The sequence below is a fragment of the Dama dama genome, chromosome 30 (genome assembly GCF_033118175.1).
Source record: "Dama dama isolate Ldn47 chromosome 30, ASM3311817v1, whole genome shotgun sequence".
Lineage (NCBI taxonomy): Eukaryota > Metazoa > Chordata > Mammalia > Artiodactyla > Cervidae > Dama > Dama dama.
The window spans coordinates 70901802-70928013 of record NC_083710.1 but is presented as its reverse complement, the minus strand read 5'-3'; the positions used below and the strand labels follow the sequence as shown (position 1 = coordinate 70928013).

The 26212-nt window shown below is 41.5% G+C and overlaps 1 protein-coding gene and 1 pseudogene across 1 annotated transcript in view; one reads left to right on the top strand and one right to left on the bottom strand.

Moving 5' to 3' along the window:
* LOC133049356 (ATP-binding cassette sub-family C member 4-like) overlaps positions 1–26212 on the bottom strand; it is a 335592-nt gene that overhangs the window by 292587 nt on the left and 16793 nt on the right. The window lies entirely within an intron of this gene.
* LOC133049301 (DNA repair-scaffolding protein-like) lies at positions 3560–4832 on the top strand (annotated as a pseudogene).

The window sequence follows — 26212 nt, the reverse complement described above, 5'->3', positions numbered from 1 at the left end:
GACACAGATGTATAGAACAGACTTTTGGACTCTGTGGGAGAAGGCGAGGGTGGGATGTTCTGAGAGAATAGCATCGAAACATGTATATTATCAAGGGTGAAACAGATCACCAGCCCAGGTTGGATGCATGAGACAAGTGCTAAGGGCTGCTGCACTGGGAAAACCCAGAGGGATGGGATGGGGAGCAAGGCGGGAGGGGGGATCAGGATGCGAAAAACATGTAAATCCATGGCTGATTCATGTCAATGTATGGCAAAAAACACCACAATATTGTAAAGTAATTAGCCTACAACAAATAAAAATAAATGGAAAAAAAAAATGAGGAGTCACAAGTAAAACACTGTTCTTGCTGACCAACTCCCAATGTTGTGATGGGATTAAAGTACTGCTGATTGGAACTAGTAAGCAATCAGCAGGTGATGCCCTACCTGCGTGTAGCAGGTGCATGGCCACCACTAGGTACAGGACTCAATCATCACCAAAGTCCCTCTGAGTGCCTAGTACTGATTCGCCTCAGAATATCTAGTCTTTAGTATCTGTTCCAATCAACCACTTTCTTCTAAACTATTAAACTTCTTCCCCATGAGGAATGACAGAGCTCGTGCTTCCAAGTTCCAGGTATCCTTCCTGAATGTAGGGAGTATATCTGCCTACCCAAGCAAGCCTTTGATGTCACTCACTGGGATTTGAGAAACCAAAGCATAGGAAAGAAACTATTTTATTGGATCAAATAATCATTCCAGAACCTGAATTAAATGCACATGAACATGTAATTCATATTTTCTTAATTAAAGGACACAACTCAAGACCAAAGAACTGATAGAATCTTGTGAGTTATCTTGGTGCTTTAACAGATTGCTCAAAGTTTATCAGTCCCTGAAAAATAAACATCAGTGCATTTAGGTGAATTTAGGAGATATGTCATCTTATGCAGCTTGCAAAGCCAAGCCTCCTGCCTCAGTACAATCAGGACCAATGTGAGTGCCTGCATATTTGCTTTTCCCGTCACATATCCCTCTGTCCCAACAGGAACCTTTTCTCACAGCCAGGTTGGTTTCCATCTTGTTCCTGAACACTCGCTGACACGCCTACCTTTATCCTCCCACCCTGCATCCACCCCAGTCCTTCATAGGTCTTTATCTGTAACTGAGTAGGACCCTATGGGGTCTTCCCAAGACAGGTCCCTTCCCCATATCCTCTGCTTTAACTCCTCTCTGAAGCACCTAGATGACAGTATTTGAATCATGTTTCCTGAGTTGTTTTACAGATGTGAAAACCCCCACCTAAAGGAAGATGTTAACTAGTTGATGATCATGAGCATATAGCTCCCAGGTCCCCTGAAGCTTAAGGATTGATAATGTTAACCCCTTGGACACTGTCCTTTTACCTCACCATCAACCAATCAAGAGAACTGTACATAAACTGATCACATACCCTGTGACCCCTCTCTCTTACCTAGCCTTTAAAAATACTTTCCTGAAATCCTTTGGGGATTTTGGAGTTTCAGAGGCATGAGCCACCCATCTCCTTGCATGGCCCTACAATAAAACTTTCTCTGCTCCAAACTCTGACATTTCCTTATTGTTTGGCCTCACTGTACATCAGGCACATGAACTTGCTTTCAGTTACAATTTTGGCAAGGCAGCCAAGAGTCTGTGCCCATAGTAGGTCAGCTCCAGCCACAGAAAGTGCCTTCTCTACATCCCCAGAGGCTGCTGGAGCTCATTTGCTCCAGGGAACTGGGAGGCACTGTCCTTGAGAGGTACCAACTGCCTCACGACACAAGACTGTTTGGAGCAAGGAAATGTCCAGAGCTGCAGTCCACATTCAGTGTTGCTTGGAAGGTAAATCATTCCAGCTTGTGCAGGCTGGGAACTCTCTCTACTCCATTTGGGCTGCTTCCCTTACAGGAAGTGAGCCACTCTGGGTCTGTTCTCTTTAGAGAGCTGGGCCAATCTGTTTAGAGGCCTCTACCTGGGTGTGGATGTAAAATGTTTACACCTCCTCTGAATTTCTGTCTGTGCAACTATATTTTATATGCTTTTGTGTGTATCATTTTGGGGTGAGTCACTCTGTGTCCATTCTCTTTTGGGAGCCAGGTCACTCTGTAGCCTCCATCTGGAAATGGAGGTGGAATTTGGGGGCTATACCTGGGCTGATTCTTTGTATGTGGGACCATACGTTTGTGGTTTGTATGTGCATCAGTACTTGCACTGGCCAACTGAGATGTCTTTGGTGAGTAATGCAGCTCATGTGTGATGATGCATTGAGCTGGGCTTTGCCTATGGTGCAGCACTGGTTAGCATTTTCCCTTTTAGACTAGCCTTGGTCATTCATTCAGCTTTATTTCTGATGGGACGTTGGTTGAGGTTCTCCCCCATTTTGACTAAAGGGACATCATTTTGAAATCTCCCTTTTTGGGGCTAGGGAACTGTGATCCTGAGAGAACATTTTGAATTGTTGTTTGCTTGATATTTGATGACACCAGCTGTGAATAATTATGGATGATCAGAGCTGTGTTCCATCTTACAGCCCCACTAGGGTATATGTTGCAAAACTGGGAGATCTTCAGCTATGTTCATGTAAATGAAAGAAAACTGTATTTTTATTGCAGCACTGCATATTCTCAATACTCTCTAAGATCTGGAGAACAATGACCCCTAATGGCTCTGCTATTGTATCAAAATGGGCCTTTTGCAATTTGGCTTATATTGGAGGATGTGTGTGTGGGTGTCTGTGTTGTCTTCCTGCCTGAGTCCAAATCCTGTTCCCTCTTTCTGGTTTTGCTTAAAGTGAACCATGTGAATGTGAGCAGATGATATACATTACTGTCTATTACTATTATCTGTTTTCTAAAACTTAAGTGGATACTTGAGAACTGGAGAAAAAAATTTCCTGAAAATAGCCAAGATGATTGAGTTTTGTATAATGAGTTAGAAGATAAATTTGCATTTCTCTTTTTGTGCCTTTTAGATATAAACGATCTCTACAGATACTTGGTAACATAAAATTTTAGAGTTGTTCTAAATCAAGTTAAATGATGGAAGTTTATGCAGTTGTTTCAACATGGGATAACTTAAGAAGAAAATAACATAGATACAGAAAATGATGAAAGGTTTGTAGAAAGGCAACACAGAAAAAAGAACTTTGTGCATGGTACAGATGGGCTAAGTTTATACTGAATTGAATTAAGTAAATGACTTTTATTATCAAAAGCAAACTGGTACAAGACTAGATTTGGCTTTCTCTTTCTGTTAGAAGGACAAAGTGCTCCTGGAATGCTGACTTTGATAACAGATTGTGTGAGCTACTATGCCTTTAAGTGATCTGTATTTGCATTTGAGATGTGTTCTCACTTTGGTTAAGGAATAAGTAATATTTCACAGTGATCTATGACCTTATTTGACCAAGTGTTTTGAAAATTTTTCACAAACTTTCCAAATATACAATTTTCATTAAAGTTCTTTTGACTTCCAGACAGCTTTAAAATGCTTTAGAGAAGCCTTGGGGAGGGGAGCGCCTGGAGATGCCCGGTGGAGGCCGGTCTCGAGGCCCCAAGTGTATGGAGGCTTGTTCTGTCTAAGAGAAGTTTTCCTCTGTGTATGAGAAGAATGTATTCTGCTGCTGTTTGAAGGGTCTTCATGATTTCTTGTGGGTAGTCAGCTATTAATCTTACTAAGGATCCTTTTACATGAGAAAAAGAAATTGGGATGTAGAGTACCCATCCTTTCCAGGAGAGAGTCCCCTACCGTGCAGATGAGCAGGGCTCCAGACCACGGGGGCCTTGGCTTCCCTATCTGAATCATGGTTCAGGTGTGGAGAAGGATTTCTGAAGAGTCCTGGCACTCCGTCATTAACAGCTGAAAAGAAGACTACTACAGAAAAACACCTTGAATTATCCTGTCGACCCAAGAAAGAACCTACCACCTCCAAGAGTACCAGTGGGCTTGCAGCTATAACGTGGAGTTCTAGTGGAAGTGATCTGTCAGATGAAGACAAAACCATTTTTAAATCACAAAGAGATAATGGACATCATTCTAAAACAGGTAGGTGTTGTAACAGCAACATTTTATGTCCAGAAGATGGGGCCAGTGAAGACGACCTGCAGGTTATTGACTGGGAGATTGACAGTGAGAGGGAAGATGCTTGTGAATGTGATGAATTTGAAGACCGTGAAAGTGTGGTGGAAATATCTGACTGTGCTTCTGGTGCAAGCAGTCGTTCTTTGACACCAGCAAGGACGCCACCTGAGCTTCCTAAGGCAAATCCTACCTGAGATTTTAGAGTATTCCTCAGATAGTGAAGAAGATGATGGCTCTGAGAAAGTCTTGCTCATTGATTCAGAATCCTCTCACAAACATCATGTGGATTTTGGATCAGATGGAAGACAGGTTACAGAGAGACGAAAAAACCTGAGGGTAGAATCTACAGAAACCATTTTGCAGACACCCAAGAAACAGACAAAACTTCCCAAGACTCCAGAAAGTTCAGCAAAGAGGAAGAAGCTTTTAAGAGGCAGGCTAGCAGAAAGACTAAATGGACTGCAGAATCGAGAGAGATCTGCCATTTCTTTGTGGAGACATCAGGGTGTTTCTTACCAAAAGACACTTTCAGGTACAAAATCTGGTGTATTAACTGTGAAGATTCTAGAGGTGCATGAGGAGTGCACTGTCCACGTTGCCACGTGTAGGCAGTTGTCAGAGCTCCTGGCTGATGGCCCGTGTCAGGGTGGGGCTGCGGGGGCCAGCCTGAAGGTTCTCTTCACCAAGGAGACTGCCCACTGCCTCAGGGGGCGCCCACAGGATGTTGTCCACATCTATCCTCCCTGGTGAGTGCAGTCACCAACTGTGAATATGTCTCAAAAGACTTTGTTATCAGGAACATTTTTAATACTTTATTATATGGTGATGCCAGGGGAAGGGAGCCAGGAGTTGACATAGGTTTTATGTAACAGAAGCCCTGAACTGCCTCTCATGGCTTGTTTGTACTTCTGGCAACAAATTTTTGATAATTTAGTGGTGGTGGAGGTCCCCATCAAGATTTCTGCTTAAGGACTATGTTTTTATAAAATCTGGCTGTTTCTGTTTTTATTTTTCTTAGAAATGTAATTTTAGTAACAGTGATTATGTGACAATAAGATAATACACACTAATTTAATTTAAAAAAATGCTTTAGAGAGCCTCTGATGCATCTAAGAGAAATACTTAACTAGTATCATTTGGTACATAAAATTACTGGAGAGCATCATCACACAAGTGATAAAGCTACTTAGAGTATACTTTATGAATGAATGTTTTTAACCTAGATATGGTAAAAATTAGATAAAGTTTCTGAAATTTGGATATGTACTGGTATAATTGTATCAGTCATAATTCTAGTTGTTATTTTAAAATACTGTATGTCCCAACAACTTGGTTAAATTTTCTTGTCAAAAAACACTGTAATCAGATCTCTAACTTTGCTTTTTTAAGTTCTTAATCATCTGCAGACAATTTAAGTTGAGGCTTTCCAAATTGCTTCATCTTTAAGAAGAGTCACAGGAAGGACTTCTGACAAGAACAGGTTTCTGATAACTTTTATATCAAGCTGCTGAACCAGGTAAGATATTTAAAATTTAATGGAATTTCTGATTTCATGAAAATGCTAGTAAAAATGATTAATTCTATAAGATTGAGTAAACTAATGAATGGGCTTCCCAAGTGGGACAGTGGTAAAGAACTCTCCTGTCAAGGCAGGAGAAGTGGGTTCAATCCCTGGATAGGGAAGATCTCATGGAATAGAAAAGGGGACCCACTCCAGTATTCTTTCCTGGGAAATTTGATGGACAGAGGAATCTGACGGGCTACAGTCCATGGGGTTGCAAAAGTGTCGGACTTCATTGAACACACACATTCACACAAACTGATAAATATGGGTTATAATTTTGAGGTTTTGTCTGAAATATTACCAGTCGTAATCTGTGTTTCTACAGATATAAGGAAATATTGGGTAGTTTGAGAAAGGAGTCCAAAATGGAGATTAAAAAGTGGCAACTAAAAGGCAAACAAAGGAACAAAAAAGGCTGAGTAAAACAGAACAAAGGAAGACTCTGCAGCCCGGAGTAAAAATCTTTGGTGGGAAAAACACATCCAACATGCCCCCTTCCCTGGTTGATCTCAAGTACAAGCCCTGATTGACGCTGCTGTTGTTCATCAGTCACTCAGTCCTTTCCAACTCATTGCGACCCCATGGACTGCAGCACACCAGGCTTCCCTGTCCTTCATCATCTCTCAGAGCTTGCTCAAACTCATGTCCATTTAAAAGGATGATGCCATCCAACATCTCATCCTCTGTCATCCCCTTCTCCTCCTGCCCTCTATCTTTCCCAGCATCAGGGTCATTTCCAATGAGTCAGCTTCTTCACATCAAGTGACCAAAGTATTGGAGCTTCAGCTTCAATATCAGTCCTTCCAATGAATATTCAGGATTGAGTCCCTTTAGGATTGACTGGTTTGATCTCCTTGCAGTCCAAGGGACTCTCAAGAGTCTTATCCAGCACCGCAGTTCGAAAGCATCAATTCTTTGGTGCTCAGCTTTCTTTACAGTCCAAATCTCACATCCATACATGATTACTGGGAAAACCATAGCTTTGACTATATGGACCTTTGTTGGCAAATTGATGTCTCTGCTTTTTCATATGCTGTCTATGTTTGTCATAGCTTTTCTTCCAAGGAGCAAGCACCTTTCAATTAAATGGCTGCAGTCACCATCGGCAGTGAATTTGGAGCCCAAGAAAATAAAGCCTGTCACTGTTTCCATTGTTTCCCCATTTATTTGCCATGAAGTGATGGGACCAGATGCCATGATTTTCGTGTTTTAAATGTTGAGTTTTAAGCCAGCTTTTTCACTCCCTCTTTCACCTTCATCAAGAGGCTCTTTAGTTCTTCTTTGCTTCCTGCCATTAGAGTAGTGGCCTCTGTATATCTGAGGTTATTGACACTTCCCCTGGCAACCTTGTGATATTGTTAGTGATATCTTTAAGACAGCAGAATAGAAGGACATGCCCTCATTTTCTACGAGAACACCAAAATCACAACTAGCTGTTTGACATGGGGCAGAAGAAATCAGGCTCCAGGGACCGCTTAGGAGAGGGAACAAAGGACATTAAAAGACAGGATGGGACCACTCTTACAGAGATCGGTCTGCTCTCACGCCTCAGGACTGTATTTCATGTCAATTGTTTAATAAATCCTGCCTGCATGAGCTTTCCTGATCTGTCATTTTAATTTTCTACTATAACAAGACAGGAATGGAGGGAAAAGAACCACACCTGACATTTGGTGCCGTGCCTCAGATGTAAGGTAAACTGCAGGTCTCACCCAAACTTCTGGCTGGAGACTTCTGACTTTTCTCCCTTTCTCTCATTCTGCCTAAACTACAACCCCCAGTAAGCCTTATACACTAGGATTGTGTTTTTCTCAACATGGCAAGCAATGTGCTGGGAGTTGGAACTTGGCGCCTGCTGCTACCTGCAACAAATTTGCACCACTGAATGACAAACTTGTTTTCCTGGGATTTAAAAAAAAAAAATTTTTACTTCCCCCAGGCCCTGCTGCCTCCCAGAATCTTTCTCCCTGAGCAGCTTGCTAGTGCTCGTACCACCTCACCAGCCAGCGTGCTCTGCGCTTTACTTTTTCCTGGGATTTTCTTACCCACTCTACTTGGGAAGAACAATCTCCCACCTTACTCTGTGTTCAAAAATCCTCTGTTAAAATACTAGAACTTTCTCCTATAATCCAAAGCCTGAAAAATCAGAAAACTCCCCTAACATCATAAAGAATTCCTATCTAACTTCTTCTATCTCTCAGGGGGAGGGAGAACCTAGATTCCCTCACTCCTTCCCCTACCCAGTTTCTTTACCCTGTCAGGTTCTTCTGATCAAAAAAAATAATTATGAAGTCCCTATCTGGATATATATGTATGTCTCAGTGTGTATTTTTGTCTTTGGATTATATTACTGAGGCTAATTTATAAAGGAGCTCTAATTTAGTTGGCTTAAAGAAAAGTTAGTGCTTACAAACCAAAGAATTCTAAATTCAAAAAAATTACACTCAATGAATTTCAGGTTCATGTGAACTGGGAAATATTCAATATTAATGTCTGCTTACTGATCTAATTAACAGAGACGTGTCTTGAGTCATCAACATTGTGTAATACTTTTATTGTGCATAGGTTTATATCTGTTGCAAATTGTCAGCAAGGAAAGTGACAATGTAAAATGTAAAGAAACTTTTAAGAAAAGAAAATACAAGTGAAGTAAGAGCTTTAACTGATTTATGTTTACCAATCTACAGAGTACTGTACTGATATAAAGGATACTTCATAGTGGCTTAAGAAAAGTAGGGTGCATGGTACAAGTTTTCTTAAAATGTTAAATCACCTTTGATAATGGATATTAAGTTTCTTTCCCTTTTAAATGATCTGTTCTATGTTTACCTTTGAAATCTTTGCTACTATTGCTAAGTGAATAACTCTTGTTTCACAGTGACCTGCATGATCCTATCTCACTGAATATTATAAACCCTTTAGATTTTTTTGGGAAAACTTTCTTAAATTAAATTCTAATGAAGTTGTTTTGATTTCTAGCTAACTTTGAGGTGTTTCTGAGGGCCCCTGAGGCATCCCAAAGAAGGATATTAAACTAATTAGGTTCATTGGCTATGTTAAAGGTACATGCGAAGTACTGTGAAATAAGTAGCAAATCTTTTTAGGCTATATTATATGGTAGATGTCACTAACACAGATAGTCTAAAAATTATATGAAATTCATAAATATCTGGCAAAAATATTGTCAGTTATAATTCTAATTATCATATTAAAGTGTTACATGCCACACCAATGACCAGGTTGCTTTGTCAACTGCAATGTAATCAGATTCTAAATGTGTCTTCTATGGTTTCCCTCTGATGCCTTTACAAAAATACTGCTTCTTCTTCAAGGTTTATGGCAAAAATTTACTAAGATTAACCAGATAAACAAATTTTGTAATTAATAGTAACCTGGTGTCAGACTGAATTTTTTTTTTTCTCTCTCTGTTAAGAAAACAAAGTTACCTAGGAATGCAGTATTTAATAACAGACAATGTGAATTTCTTTGGCTTTAACTGATTTATATTTGTTTTTAAAAGCTTTTCTTACTCTGGTAAATAAGCCTGAGCTTTATCTACATGTACCATAATCTTTATTCTGCTTTTACAAAAATTAACCCCTCATTGTCAGACACTTGCTATCCTGATGTCCTTAAAACATGGCAACAATCTACTCCTAAATTGGGGAAATCAAAATGGGTAAACGAACTATAAATCAAATAGGGTTGTGGGAAACATAAGATGGTCACTTGGCTTTCCCCAGCCCCATGACAAAACTCATTTTTATTTGATGAGATAAAGCCTTCCCTGGCTGCTGAGTTAATATGTCCTCATGAAGGAAAATTTTCTTTATGTTTCACTAAATATTAAATTCTAGTTTTGTTAATTAAGGTCTATGTTTGCCAAGGCTCACTTCCCAGGTCTTCCTTTGCTGTTTTGTTATATTACTAAAAACTTTAATTGAGTTATTAAGAGATATTCTAAAGTTTGTTTCTAAAGCTTATCTCAGTAATCTGTCTTTGGAGGGAGATCAGATGCCCTGTGGCCTACAACCAGAGGATTATACTTTCTGGAAAAGACATAATGCAAAGGACTATCACCAACCTGGACAGAAGGACCCTTATCAGGTATTAATTAGCTCGTGTACAGTGAAACTAAACGAAAATTAACTCTAGGGTTAACAAAGGGTCCCTGCACTGGAATGGCCTATAGAGAGAACTGCTGACCTCAAAATCACCTTAAAACAATGCTCAAACAGAGGGAAAAACTACACTCAAACAAGAATAAAAGGATGACATCAGAAGTAGGACAACTCACTCAAGATCCTTAACCTGATTCGTTTGATTCTTTGTTTTCATAAGAATTTTATGATTCTTATGTTTTCTTTGATTTCTTTATGTTTCATTATTTTATAATGATTCTTGATTTCTTAGATCTTTGCATTTAAATCAAATATTTTTCTATCATAGACACGATCCTATGCTAATTTTAAAAATCAACCCAATTGCTGGGTTTGTGGCCAATTATTTATGTATAGCCCTTCTGGGTTAGATTTCCCTGGTGGCTCAGATGGTAAAGCATCTGTCTACAATGCGGGAGACCTGGGTTCAATCCCTGGGTCGGGAAGATCCCCTGGAGAAGGATATGGCAACCCACTCCAGTACTCTTTCCTGGAAAATCCCATAGATGGAGCAGTATTGTAGGCTATAGTCCATGGGGTCTCAGAGTCGGACACAACTGAGTGACTTCACTTTCTTTCACTTTCTGGGTTATCTTGATGGATTTCTCCATTCCAAGGCTCTAATTGGTTGACTCTTAGAAAATTTTTCTAAAAAAAATTAAAAATCAGTGGGTTACATCCTTCAGGACAATACACAATTAGATTTGCGGCTATTCCAGCAGGTTTCCAGTCTCGGGGCATAGGCTTAGATTGCTCTACATCATGGTATTTATTTCCAACCGAGGTGGACAAACTGGCAACAAGTCTAACCAGTTCGTCCATTCCATGTGACACTCTTCTACTGGAAACCCTGGGGACACCCAATTCCAGTAAAGGGGATCCCAAGAAGTCTCTCGAGCTTCCTTAGCATCCATGTCCTGACCAAGGGATGCTTGGCTCTCAGATCACAACCCCTCAATCCTACTTAGCACTAGCCACGCTGGAGACCTTGGGAATGCCTAACTCCACTCCTGGGATCCCAGGAGGTTGACCTGCCTCAACCTGCCCAGGGATCTGCATCTTGACACAAGGAGGGTCAGCTCTCAGCTTGCCCCAGTGCTGGGAAGGATAAGCATCAGCCCAGGGAAGTCCATTCATGGGATCTTATTAGCTTTTCCTGTCATTACTTTCAGATGAGGAAAAAAAAATTCCACTTCCCCACAGATGCCCTTGAGATACATCCTTGATAACTGGAAGCTGTTTGACCCTCAGACTCTAAACCTAAGACGTTTGAGATTCTTTTGTAAAACTGCATAGCCTCAAAGGGCAGTCCCAAGATGGCAGAGTAGGACCAGGAGACCACTTTCTCCCCAACAAATTCATTAAAAGATCATTTGAATGCTGAGCAACTTCCACAGAACAACTTCTGAACACTGGCAGAGGACACCAGGCATCCAGAAAAGCAGCCTATTCTCTTTGAAATGAGTCTTGAGGCTACTGTAAAAATAAGACTGAAAACCAGAGTCAGGAGGCTTAAATCCAAAACCTGAGAACATCAGAGAACTCATGATTCCAGGGAACATTAATAGACAAGAGCTTATCCAAAGACTCCGTACCTACACTGAAACCAAGCTCCACCCAAGAGTCAACAAGTTTCAGAGCAAGACATACCACTGTAATTATCCAGCAAGGCAGGAACACAACCCTGAGCATTAAAAGACAGGATGCTCAAAGCTATACCAAACCCATCAGTTCAGTTCAGTCGCTCAGTCGTGTCCGACTCTTTGCGACCCCATGAATCGCAGGAAGCCAGGCCTCCCTGTCCATCACAAACTCCCAGAGTTCACCCAAACTCATATGCATCAAGATGGTGATGCCATCTAGCCATCTCATCCTCTGTCATCCCCTTCTCCTCTTGCCCCCAATCACTCCCAACATCAGGGTCTTTTCCAATGAGTCAAATCTTCACATGAGGTGGCCAAAGTACTGAAGTTTCAGCCTCAGCATCAGTCCTTCCAATGAACACCCATGACTGGTCTCCTTTAGGATGCACTGGTTGCATCTCCTTGTAGTCCAAGGGACTCTCAAGAGTCTTCTCCAACACCACACTTCAAAAGCATCAATTCTTCAGCGCTCAGTTGTCTTCACAGTCCAACCCTCACATCCATATATGACCACTGGAAAAACCGTAGCCTTGACCAGATGGATTTTGCTGGCAAAGTAATAGCTTTGCTTTTTAATATGCTATCTAGGTTGGTCATAACTTTTCTTCCAAGGAGTAAGTGTCTTTTAATTTCATGTCTGCAATCATCATCTACAGTGATCTTGGAACCCCCCCCAAAAAAAGTCTGTCACTGTTTCCACTGTTTCCCCATCTATTTCCCATGAAGTGATGGGACCAGAGGCCATGATTGCCAGGAACCATTATGGGAGGTCCCGCCCGTGACGAGGTCATGAAGAAAATACCGGGCAGGCAAGGCCATCTGGGACCCCATCCATGACGAGGTCACGAGGAAAAAACCTGACAGGCAAGGCCGTCTAGGATAAGGGACCCTCCAGGTTGGCCTCGGCCTCTACCCCACCCTATATCCTCCCCCCTTTTTCTGCTGTTGTTCTTGTTTGCCCTGCTGCAGATTCTTGTGTTGCCTGCCGAGAGCTCTCCTGATCCTCTTTCACTGAATAAAGACCAACTTAAAACCCTAACTAATAAATCTCCTGGACACTGGTACCCTATGAAAGGGCCAGGGATGAAGGAAATGCTTCAATTCAAACCCTTTTGCTGGCATTCTGGCTTGTTTGATAAATGTGTGCTCTCATTGCAAAAAATGCTCATGATGGTTCTAAACATCCTAAGCACAGTACGCTAACAAAAGAAACTATTAAGCATAGGTCCCTCCACAGGGTGAAAAAAGCTCCACAAATAAAATAGCCACAAATGTGCCTAATAGAAAATACTTTAGATAGAGATTAGCTGGTGACTTCTTGCAGGTAGTTAACATTGAGACTAAGAACCTGTTTTGTGCCATATCTGCTGTTTTTGCAGTCCTTTGCATGTTTGTTCTGTAAAAATGTAATCCTATCTAGTTCCCATGGAGATGACACCTAATAGAAAGAAAATAGATTTACCACAAAAAAGACAGGGTTGGCTACTGAAGTTGCTTAAAGTTATACCAGGTGCAAGCCATAAATTGTCAACAGGCCTGAAAGCCAAAAGATATTATACATAGAGATTAACCATTAAAAAAGGCCCTAATATGCACAGAGCCCTTTGGGGGGTGAGGAAGCCCTATTAGAGAATACAAAAAATATTCTTTTAAAAGTGGTTATTGGATCAACGTTTGATTGCTGTTAATGTGCTGAGGTTGTGCAGTGGAAACTATTGTTAATATAGGTGGAGATCTAGAAAAATAAGAGTTTAGCCCTAGTGTAAAAACAATAAGATAATTGTTAATTTTAACCAGGAGTGCTAAACAGGGGCTGCCTCACCAGAGCCACAGAGTCTTTGTGTGTTAAACTTTTTAGATAAATTTAGCTGAGAATTTCTGCAAAAAGACTGACTTTTATGTTAATAGGATTGTATTTCTATTATGTTGCAACCTGCTGTATCATGAGACTGCCACTTTTCTGTTTTCTGCTAACCTCAAGGCCAGAAGATAATGTACAAAAAAAATCTATGGGAAAAGACTCTCATAACCAAAAAATATACAGAGCACACCTGCTTTCGTCAAGGACAAGCTGATATAATGTTAAATTAAGTCTATACGCTTATCTCCCCCTTAGAAATGTACCAACTTAGGGTATAAAGGCTATGGTGAAAAATAAAGCAACTGCCAGACTCTGCTGCACACTCCTGGTCTGGTCTCTCTCTCTCTCTCTCTCTCTCCCTCTCCCTCTCCCTCTCTCCCTCTCCCTCTCCCTCTCCCTCTCCCTCTCTCCTCTCTCTCTCTCTCTCTCTCTCTCTCTCTCTCTCTCTCTCTCTCTCTCTCTCTCTCTCTCTCTCTCTCTCTCTCTCTCTCTCCCTCTCCCCTCTCCCTCTCCTCTCCTCTCCCTCTCTCTCCTCTCCCTCTCCCTCTCCCTCTCTCTCTCTCTCTCTCTCTCTCTCTCCTCTCTCTCTCTCTCTCTCTCTCTCTCTCTCTCTCTCTCTCTCTCTCTCTCGCTCTCTCATTCACTGACGCCATTCATCCTGAGGGTTCCCCTGGATCCTGCTGGGGCTGGACGCCGGTACATGATCTTAGTTTTCTGAATGTTGAACTTTAAGCCAACTTTTTCACTCTCCTCTTTCACTTTCATCAACAGGTTTTTTAGTTCCTCTTCACTTTCTGCCATAATGGTGGTGTCATCTGCTTATCTGAGGTGATTGATATTTCCCCCGGCAACCTAGAATCCAGCTTGTGCTTCTTCCAGCCCAGCGTTTCTCATGATGTACTCCGCATATAAGTTAAATAAGCAGGGTGACGATATACAGCCTTCACGTACTCCTTTTCCTATTTCGAACCAGTCTGCTGTTTCATGTCCAGTTCTAACTGTTGCTACCTGACCTGCATATAAGTTTCTCAAGAGGCAGGTCAGGTGGTCTGGTATTCCCATCTCTTTCAGAATTTCCCACAGTTTATTGTGATCCACACAGCCAAAGGCTTTGGCATGGTCAATAAAGCAGAAATAGATGCTTTTCTGGAACTTGCTTGCTTTTCTGATGATCCACCAGATGTTGGCAATTTGATCTCTGGTTTCTCTGCCTTTTCTAAAACCAGCTTGAACGTCTGGAGGTTCACGGTTCACGTACTGCTGAAGCCTGGCTTGGAGAATTTTGAGCATTACTTTGCTAGCATGTGAGATGAGTGCAATTGTGCAGTAGTTTCAACATTCTTTGGCATTGCCTTTCTTTGGGATTGGAATGAAAACTGACCTTTTCCAGTCCTGTAGCCACTGCTGAGTTTTCCAAATGTGCTGGCATATTGAGTGCAGCCCTTTCACAGCATCATCTTTCAGGATTTGAAATAGCTCAACTGGAATTACATTACCTCCACTAGCTTTGTTTGTAGTGATGCTTCCTAAGGCTCACTTGACTTCACATTCCAGGATGTCTGGCTATAGGTGAGTGATCACACCATCGTGATTATCTGGGTCATGAAGATCTTTTTTGTACAGTTCTTCTGTGTATTGTTGCCACCTCTTCTTAATATCTTCTGCTTCTGTTAGGTCCATACCATTTCTCTCCTTTATCATCAAGCCCATCTTTGCATGAAATGTTCCCTTGGTATCATTAATTTTCTTGAAGACATCTCTATTCTTTCCCATTCTGTTGTTTTCCTCTACTTCTTTGCATTGATCGCTGAGGAAGGCTTTCTAATCTCTTCTTGCCATTCTTTGGAACTCTACTTTCAAGTGGGAATATCTTTCCTTTTCTCCTTTGCTTTTCACTTCTCTTCATTTCACAGCTATTTGTAAGACCTCCTCAGACAGCCATTTTGCTTTTTTGCATTTCTTTTCCATGAGAATGGTCTTGATCCCTGTCTCCAGTACAATGTCATGAACCTCCATCCATAGTTCATCAGGCACTCTGTCTATCAGATCTAGTCCCTTAAATCTATTTCTCACTTCCACTGTATAGTTATAAGAGACTTGATTTAGATCATACCTGAATGTTCTGGTGATTTTCCCTACTCTCTTCAATGTCACTCTGAATTTGGCAATAGGGAGTTCATGATCTGAGCCACAGTCAGCTCGTGGTCTTGTTTTTGCTGACTGTATAGAGCTTCTCCATCTTTGGCTGCAAAGAATATAATCAATCTGATTTCGGTGTTGACCATCTGGTGATGTCCATGTGTAGAGTCTTCTCTTCTGTTGTTGGAGGAGGGTGTTTGCTATGACCAGTGTGTTCTCTTGGCAAAACTCTATTAGCCTTTGTCCTTCTTTATTCCATACTCCAAGGCCAAATTTGCCTGTTACTCCAGATGTTTCCTGACTTCCTACTTTTGCATTCCAGCCCCCTATAATGAAAAGGACATCTGTTTTGGGTGTTAGTTCTAAAAGGCCTTGTAGGTCTTCATAGAACCGTTCAACTTCGGCTTCTTCAGCGTTACTGGTTGGGACATAGGCTTGGATCACCATGATACTGAATGGTTTGCCTTGGAAATGAAGAGATCATTCTGTAGTTTTTGAGATTGCATCCAAGTACTGCATTTCAGACTCTTTTGTTGACCATGATGGCTACTCCATTTCTTCTAAGGGATTCCTGCCCACAGTAGTAGACATAATGGTCATCTGAGTTAAATTCACCCATTCCAGTCCATTTTAGTTCGCTGATTCCTAGAATGTCGATATTCATTCTTGCCATCTCGTTTGACCACTTCCAATTTGCCTTGATTCATGGACCTAACGTTCCAGGTTCCTATGAAATATTTCTCTTTGCAGCATTGGACCTTGCTTCTGTCACCAGTCCCATCCACAACTGGGTGTTGTTTTTGCTTTGGCTCCATCCCTTCATTCTTTCTGGAGTTATTTCTTGATTGATCTCCTGTAGCATATTGGGCACCTACCAACCTGGGGAGTTCCTCTTTCAGTATCCTATATTTTGCCTTTTCATCCTGTTCATGGGGTTCTCAAGGCAAGAAGACGGAAGCAGAAGTGCGGCGGCTGCAACGGACCTTGCAGTAGTAGCATGGCCAAGAGGAGCTACCCTACGCCCAAGGTCAGGGGAGGCGACCAAAAGCGCCAGGCTGCAACGTTGCAGGAGTGGCCAAGAGGCGCTTTCCCACGTCCGAGGTCAGAGGCGGCGACCAAGAGGAGCTACCCCACATCCGAGGTCAGGGGTGGCAACTGAGAAGAGCAACCCCACATCCAAGGAGCATCCACTGCGTGGGCACAGGAGGGCCGTGAGGAGCTACTCCACATTCAAGGTCAGGAGGGGTGACCTCATCCAAGGTCAAGGTAAGGAGCAGCAGCTGGGCTTTACTACAGCAGCTGTGAAGAGATACCCCATGTCCAAGGTAAGAGAAACCCAAGTAAGACAGCAGGTGTTGCAAGAGGGCATCAGAAGGCAGACACACTGAAACCATAATCACAGAAAACTAGCAAATCTGATTACACAGATCAGAGCCTTGTCTAACTCAATGAAACTAAGCCATGCCATGTGGGGCCACCCAAGACGGACAGGTCATGGTGGAGACCTGACAGAATGTGGTCCACTGGAGAAGGGAATGGCAAACCAAACCCATAGACACTCCAAAACTCACTACTGGACACTTCATTGCACTCCAGAGTGAAAAGAAACAACTCCACCCACCAAAACACAGAAGCAAGCTCCCCTAACCAGGGAATCTTGACAAGCCACTAGTACTCCCCACCCACAGGGATCAAGCTCCACAATAAAGAGGAACCACAAACTTTGAGCCTACAGAAAGGCAACACCAAACACAGCAATCTAAACAAAAGGCAGAGAAATATACAGCAGGTAAAGGAACATAATAAATGCCCACCAAGCCAAACAAAGGGAGAGGAGAAAAGGAGTCTACCTGAAACAGAATTCAGAATAATGACAGTAAAGATGATCCAAAATCTTGAAAACAAAATGGAGTTACACATAAACAGACTAGAGACACAGATTGAGAAGATCCAAGAAATGTTTAACAAAGACCTAGAAGAAATAAAAAAGAGTCAATTAATAATGAATAATGCAATAACTGAGATCAAAGGCACTCTGGAGGGAACCAACAGTAGAAAAACTGAGGCAGAGGATAGGATAAGTGAGGTGGAAGATAGAAGGGTGGAAATAAATGAAGCAGAGAGGAAAAAAGAAAAAAGAATTACAGGAAATGAGGACAACCTCAGAGACCTCTGGGACAATGTTAAACGCCCCAACATTCAAAACAGGAGTCCCAGAAGAAGAAGACAAAAAGAAAGACCATGGTAAAGCAACTGCCTGCAATACAGGAGACCCGGGTTTGATCCCTGGGTTGGGAAAATCCCCTGGAGAAGGAAATGGCAACCCACTCCAGTACTCTTGCCTGGAAAATTCCATGGACGGAGGAGCCTGGTAGGCTACAGTCCATTGGGTCGGGAAGAGTCAGACACGACTGAGCAACTTCACTTTCACTTTTCATGGGAAAATACTTGAGGAGATAGTAGTTGAAAACTTCCCTAAAATGGGGAAGGAAATAGCCACCCAAGTCCAAGAAACCCAAAGAGTCCCAAACAGGATAAACCCAAGGATAAAGACCCCAAGACACATATTAATCAAACTAATGAAGATCAAACACAAAGAGCAAATATTAAAAGCAGCAAGGGAAAAGCAACAAATAACATCCCCATTAGGATAACCGCTGATCTTACAATAGAAACCCTTTAGACCAGAAGGGATTGGCAGGACATACTTAATGTGATGAAAGAGAAAAACCTACAACCCAGATTACTATACCCAGCAAGGATCTCATTCAAATATGAAGGAGAAATCAAAAGCTTTACAAACAAGCAAAAGCTGAGAGAATTCAGAACCACCAAACCAGCTCTACAATAAACGCTAAAGGATATTCTCTAGATAGGAATCACAGAAAAGGTTCATAAACTCAAACCCAAAACAACAAAGTAAATGGCAACAGGATCATCAGTTCAGTTCAGTTCAGTTCAGTTCAGTTCAGCTCAGTCGCTCAGTAGTGTCTGACTCTTTGCAACCCCATGAATCGCAGCACGCCAGGCCTCCCTGTCCATCACAAACTCCCGGAGTTTACTCAAACTCATGCCTGTAGAGTCAGTGATGCCATCCAGCCATCTCTTCCTCTGTCGTCCCCTTCTCCTCCTGCCCCTAATCCCTCCCAGCATCAGGGTCTTTTCCAATGAGTCAATTCTTCACATGAGGAGTTCATTCATACATACCAATAATTACCTTAATGTAAATGCGTTGAATGCCCCAACCAAAAGACAAAAATTGGCCGAATGGATACCAAAAAAGACCCCTATATATGCTGTCTAAAAGAGACCAACCTCAAACCAAGGGACACATACAGACTGAAAGTAAAGGACTGGGAAAAGATATTTCACACAAATCGAGACCAAAAGAAAGCAGGAGTAGCAATACTCATATCAGATAAAATAGACTTTGAAATAAAGGCTGTGAAAAGAGACAAAGAAGGATACTATATAATGATAAAAGGATCAATCCAAGAACATATGACAATTATATATTCATCCAGCATAGGAGCACCTCAATACATAAGGCAAATGTTAACAAGTATGAAAGGGGAAATTAACAGTAACACAATAATAGTGTGAGTCTTTAATACCCCACCCACACCTATGGATAGATCAACCAAATTAGCAAGGAAACACGAACTTTAAATTATACACTGGGCCAGTTAGACCTAATTGATATCTATAGGACATTTCACCCCAAAACAATGAATTTCACCTTTTTCTCAGTGCACACGGAACATTCCCCAGGAGAGATCATATCCTGGGCCATAAATCTAGCCTTGGTAAATTCAAAAAAAATGAAATCATTTCAAGCATCTTTTTTTTTTTTTTTCCAAGCATCTTTTCTGATCACAATGAGGTAAGATTAGATGTCAACTACAGGAAGAAAAAAAAAACTATTAAAAATGCAAACATATGGTGGCTAAACAACATGCTTCTGAATAACCAACCAATCATGGAAGAAATCAAAAAAGAAATCAAAATATGCATAGAAACAAATGAAAATGAAAACATCACAACCCCAAACCTATGGGATTCAGTATAAGCAGTGCTAAGGGGAAGGTTCATACCAATACAAGTTTACCTCAAGAAACAAGGGAAAAATCAAATAAATAACCTAACTGTATATCTAAAGCAACTAGAAAAAGAAGAAATGAAGAACCCCAGCATTAGCAGAAGGAAAGAAATCATAAAAATTAGGGCAGAAATAAATGAAAAAGAAACAAAGGAGACTATTGCAAAAATCAACAAAACTAAAAGCTGGTTCTTTGAGAAGATAAATAAAAAGACAAACCATTAGCCAGACTCATCAAGAAAAAAAGGGAGAAGAATCAAATCAACAAAATTAAAAATGAAAATGGAGAAATCACAACAGACAACACAGAAATACAAAGGATCATAAGAGACTACTATCAGCAACCATATGATGATAAACTGGACAACTTGGAAGAAATGGATGAATTCTTAGAAAAGTATAACCTCCCAAAACTGAACCAGGAAGAAACAGAAAATCTTAACAGACCCGTCACAAGCACAGAAATTGAAACTGTAATCAAAAATCTTCCAACAAACAAAAGCCCAAGACCAGATGGCTTCACAGGTGAATTCAACCAAAAATTTAGAGAAGAGCTAACACCTATCCTATTTAAAGTCTTCCAGAAAATTGCAGAGGAAGGTAAGCTCCCAAACTCATTCTATAAGGCTACCATCACCCTAATACCAAAACCAGACAAAGATGCCACCAAAAAAAAAAAAGAAAAGAAAGAAAAGAAAACTACAGGAGAGTATCACTGATGAACAAAGATGCAAAACTCCTCAACAAATTGTAGCAAACAGAATCCAACAACATACTTAAAAGATCATACATCACAACCAAGTGGACTTTATCCCAGGGATGCAAGGATTCTTCAATATTCGGAAATCAATCATGTGAGTTCTGAGTTCTGAGTCCTCTGGTGCTCCTTTTCGCTTATATCCAAAATTGCTCCCATACCTCAGAGCACTCCCTCCACAAGAGCCAGCTCAAGTATGTCCCTTGATTGAAACTGGAGGGGAATTTGGACCACAAGAGCCAGACTTTTGCACACCACTGGCTGAGAAATACTCTATAGCTCTAAGTTATAAAGTGTATTTGTTTTATTTATATTTGGTCCTTTTTGGTTCTATTTGGTTTTATTTCTATTAGGTTCAGATCTAGGAGATCTCAGCTAAGAGCTTGTCCAATCAGATGGGGACTATCAGTTGGATCCCTGAGGTAATACTGTCCAGGTCATTTGTTGGTGTTTTTGTCCTGGAGCCTCCCACTAGAAGGCAAAAAAGTATTTCTCAGCCAGTGGTGTGCAAAAGAATGTGTCCTTCAGATCCAGGAGAGTAAACCACTTGCAATTCAGTGGGATTTCTCCCAGGATTTCATAGGAATTGGGCACTGAGTGGTAGAGGGGGACTAAGCCTCATTTATGATCTGGAGATCTTGAACCACACACCAGATTCCATTCCATCCTTTTTCTTTACAGGGAGGATCGAGGTGTTACATGGTGAATTGGTGGGGACCAATAACCCACTGGCAAGGAATTTATTTATTAGAGGCTGTAGTCCTTCCTGAGCTTCTCTTCTGAGGGGGTATTGTTTCTGATTTGGAAACTGACTGGGGTCTCAGGACAATGACAACCAGTCCAGTTCAGTGAGCTCGTCCATGAGTCCCTTGGCCCTGCACCTGGGGGTTAATTTTGTCCTCTCAAAGTTTTTTTTTGCCCAACTGGAGAGGCTATAATGGGTTCCTCAGCAGTAACCAGGAGCTGCAGAGCCCTAGGGGCTGAAAACTTTGAATCATAAAGGTAGTTCCCAGTTTGGTGAGTATATCTCTTCCCAATAAGAGTCTAGGGCACTCAGGGACCACCAGAAACTGATGGGAAAATATCCATCCCAGCAACAAAGAAGTGCTCAGGTGAATCTTTTTCTAATTGTTTTTCCCATAGCACCCAAAATGGTATAGATTTAGGAGGAGAAGGCTCCAGGGTAGGAGGTCAGGACAGAGTAGGTAGCCCCTGGGTCAACCAAGGAATTCTTGGACCTACCTGCCACATCCACTTGCACTCTTGGCTCCAGCCCCATAATTGTTATCTGTGACAGGTGGGCTTGCTGGAGCAGGCTGCTTCAGTCCTGTTGAACCATTGTGAAGGAAGGTTTGGTACTTGACCCTGAGGCTCTTGGGTCCCCAGGGCAGAGTGCCACCCAGTGTCCTGATGGATGGCATTTGTGGCAAGCTGTTTTAGGAGTTTTGCCATGATTTGGACAGTTTGGCAAATGTCCTGCCTGTCTACAGATTAGGCATTTGATTCATGCCCTGTCATGTCAACAAACAACCTGGACAGTATTACATCAGGGATTCAACTGACAGTCCCCATCTGATTGGACAAGCTCTTAGCTGAGATCTAGATCTCAACCTGGGACCAAATAGAAATAAAACAATTACACTCTATAGCTTAGAGCATATTGTCAATAATACAGCTTCCCAAATAACAACAACCTAACCTGGTTTACGGGTAGATATATAAACCTCTATCCCACAAGTAACCTGACCTTCTGAGGAAGATCAGATGGAACTTTAGATTATAATCCCAGGAGTCATTATTACCTACAAGTCCCCAGCCTCCTCAACTAAGACCACCTGGACAACCTACTGAGTCAATTATACACTTATAAAAGACAACAGTTTATCTCTGGCCTTTCAAAACATCCTCTTTTGGTAGTCATCACTCATCCTGCCTGCCAGACTCCTACCACATTATCCTAAATAGGGATTGAATACTATTTCCTATGTGGAAGAAAACTTGTATATCACACTTCTAACTAAATGGCAAAGACCGTTCAATTGTTGAAGTTGCTCCACGAGTAAGATTCCTTACCACCCAAGAAGTTAAGACCACCTCGGGAGAAATTCCAAACCTAGGCTCTGTCCTAGTGCAGGCCTTATGAGATGATGCTTTGAGCTGTTCTAAGAAGAACGCAAAGTCCTAGAGTGTGAAGTCACATGGGGTTTACGAAGCATCACTATGAACAAAGCTAGTGGAGGTGATGGAATTCTAGCTGAGCTATTTCAAATCCTAAAAGATGATGCTGTTAAAGTGCTGTATTCCAGCAAATATGGAAAATTCAGGAGTGGCCACAGGACTGGAAAAGATCAGTTTTCATTCCAATCACAAAGAAAGACAATGCCAAAGAATGGTCAAACTACCACACAATTGCACTTATTTCACATGCTAGTAAAGTAATGATCAAAATTTTCCAAGCCAGGCTTCAACAGTACATGAATTGTGAACTTCTAGATGTTCAACCTGGATTTTGAAAAGGCAGAGGAACCAGAGATCAAATTGCCAACATCTGGTGGATCACAGTAAAAGCAAGAGAATTCCAGAAAAACATCTAACTCTGCTTCCTTGAATATGATAAAGCCTTTGACTGTGTGGATCACAACAAACTGTGGAAAATTCTTAAAGAAATGGGAATACCAGACCACCTTACCTGCCTCCTGAGAAACCTGTATGCAGGTCAAGAAGCAACAGTTAGAACCAGACATGCAACAATGGACTGGTTTCAAATTAGGAAAGGAATACGTCAAGGCTGTATAATGTCACCCTGCTTATTTATCTTATATGCAGAGTACATCATGTGAAATGCTGGGCTGGATGAAGCACAAGCTGGAATCAAGATTGCGAGGAGAAATATCAATAACCTCAGATATGCAGATGACACCACACTTATGGCAGAAAGCCAAGAGGAACTAAAGAGCCTCTTGACAAAAGTGAAAGAGGAGAGTGAAAAAGCTGGCTTAAAACTCAACATTCAAAAAACAAAGATCATGGCATCTGCTCCCATCACTTCATGGCAAACAGATGGGAAACAAAGGAAACCGTGACAGAATTTATTTTCTTGTGCTCCAAAATCACTGCAGATGGTGACTGCAGCCATGAAATTAAAAGGCACTTGCTCCTTGGAAGAAAAGCTATGACAAACCTAGACAGCATATTGAAAAGCAGAGACAGTATTACCTACAAAAGGTCCATCTAGTCAAAGCTATGGTTTTTCCTGTAGTCATGTATGGATGTGAGAATTGGACCATAAAGAAGGTTGAACGCTGAAGAATTAGTGCTTTTGAACTATGGTGTTGGAGAAGACGCTTGAGAGTCCCTTGAACTGCAAGGAGATCAAACCAGTCAATCCTAAAGGAAATCAATCCTGAATATTCATTAGAAGGACGCATGTTGAAGCTGAAGCTTCAGTGCTTTGGTCACCTAATGGGAAGAGCCAACTCAATGGAAAAGACCCTGATGCTGGAAAAGATTGAAAGCAGGAGAAGGGGATGACAGAGGATGAGATGGTTGGATGGTATCACTGACTCAATGGACATGAGTTTGAGCAAGCTTCAGGAGCTGGTGAAGGACAGGGAAGCCTGATGTGCTGCAGTCCATGGGGTCACAAACAGTCGGACACAACTGAATAACTGAATAGCAAGGCAGAATTTCCCTTCATATAACCTCTCTCCTGAGAGATTTGGACACCTCAGCTACCAATATAGCCCTATCTTGGAGGACCCCAGAATTGGACACAATATTATTGGGGGCCTTATCTGGTCTAGGGAAATTCCTCACTTGGAAAGAGAAATCATAAATTTTTCAGTGATGATGCAACAGGGATAAAAAGCCACAGTATTGGCCTTAGAAGCCCAAGAAAATCCATTAACAGCTTGACAGGGGTTGAACTACAAAATAGGAGGGCAGTATAGCTCCTGAAGGCTGAACAAGGAGGGGCTTGTGCCATCTTAAATGAGACGTGTTTCTTCTGGATAAACATCTCCAGCCAAGTTGAAAAAAGTCTCACAGCCCTCAAGGAAACAATTTAGATCCTACTGGATCTTAAAGAATGAACTAGAGAATCTTCAGGATGGCTACGATCTCTCTTTGGGGAATTCCTCTCCTGATAAAGAAGGATTTGGAATTGGCTGGTGCCCCTATTAAAACCTGTTATCACCATATTAATACTACTTATGATTGCTTCATGTGTAATCAATTGTCTAACCTGTTTTGTCTCTGCCCAGGTCAGCAAGCTACAAAATGCAGAGTTAATTCAACGAGGATATGTAGAACTACACCTGACCACAGAAAATATCTATCACTCACCCTTAGCTGGATGCCACCATAAGGTCCCTTAAGCTTGAGGCTAATAAAAGGGAAAGGCCCAACACCCCTTGCCATCGCAACTCAAGAAGAAGTAGCCAGAGAGACATCAGTGCCCCTATTCCCAAAGAAGTGGGCCTCCCATCTCTTGAGGGAGGAATGTTAGGTAATTAGAATAAAGAGTCCAGAATGGCAGTTAAACAGTGGCAGCTAAAAGGCAGAAAAAGATATGAAATACTCTTCAAAAAACAGAACAAAGGGAAAATCCGCAACACAGAGTAAAAACCTTTGGCGGGAAAAACACACCCAACACTCCCCCTTCCCTAGCTGGCTTAAGGTACAAGGCCTGTTTGACATGCATGAGTGCATGCTATGTCATTTCAGTGGTGCCCGACTCTTTCGACCCTATGCACTGTAGCCCACCAGGCTCCTCTGTCCATGGAATTCTCCAGGCAAGAAAACTGGAGTGGGTTGCTGTGCCTTCCTCCAGGGGATCTTCCCAACCCAGGGATTGAATCCACATCTCCTAAATCTCCTGCATTCGCAGGTAGGTTCTTTAAAACTAGTGCCACCTGGGAAGCTCCCTGCTTGACATGGGGCAGAAAAAATCAGGTTCTGGGATCTGTTTAGGGGACAAAGGCCATAGAAAGGAAAGCCTGAAACAGGGTGGGACCACTTCTATGAGAGTCAGTCCACCCTCACATATCAGGAGTATATTTCATGTCACTTGTTTAATAAATCCTGCCTGTATGAGCTTTCCTGGTTTGTCATTTTAATTTTTTTACTATGATAAGACAAACACCAAGGAAAAAGAACCACCCCTGAAAGGAAACTTTCCTCTTAAGTCCAGTTATGACTTCTATCAATTTGGTAAAGTATACCTTTGTAAGCACAGTTGAAACATTTACCTTTTCTCTTTACCTGATCTCTCCAGAGACTGGAAACTCTCAGGCTCCCAATAGCTTTATCAGGTAAATAGGAAGACCACTTCCTAACAGGTGAAGAAAACCTCAAAGTATTTTGGGAACATCAAGAAGGGAGAAATTCACCTAAATTTGTAAGGTAAAATCTATGACAAGTCCTTGGTATGGCTTTCCTAACCCTGAAAGGCCCTTTAAATTTCAGTCTGAGACTCCTTATGAAAAGTTGCAGCACAGCCAATTTAAAGGAACCAACATGCTCAATTAAACAGACTCATTTTGCAAAAAAGCTAGTCTTAATTTAGCTGTTTTTGATAAAAATTAGGGTTTTAGAGAAAGATTATGTTTCAGTGGATGTCAAATTCTGATTCCATTAACTGAGGTCTGCATGTACTAAGACTCACTTCCCAGAGAGTTCCTTGCTATCATCCTACATAATTATAAAGTTTAATTGAATTATTAAGGACATTCTAAGTCTATATTTCTGAGGCTTAATCTAGCTTTGGATGAGTATCAGATGCCTTATGACCTGCAGCCAGGGATTATACATACTGGAAGGAGCATCATTTAAGGGGCTATTTCCAACCCAGATTTAAAAAAAAAAGACCCTTATCAGCCACACTTAACTAGCTCATACGCAATGGAA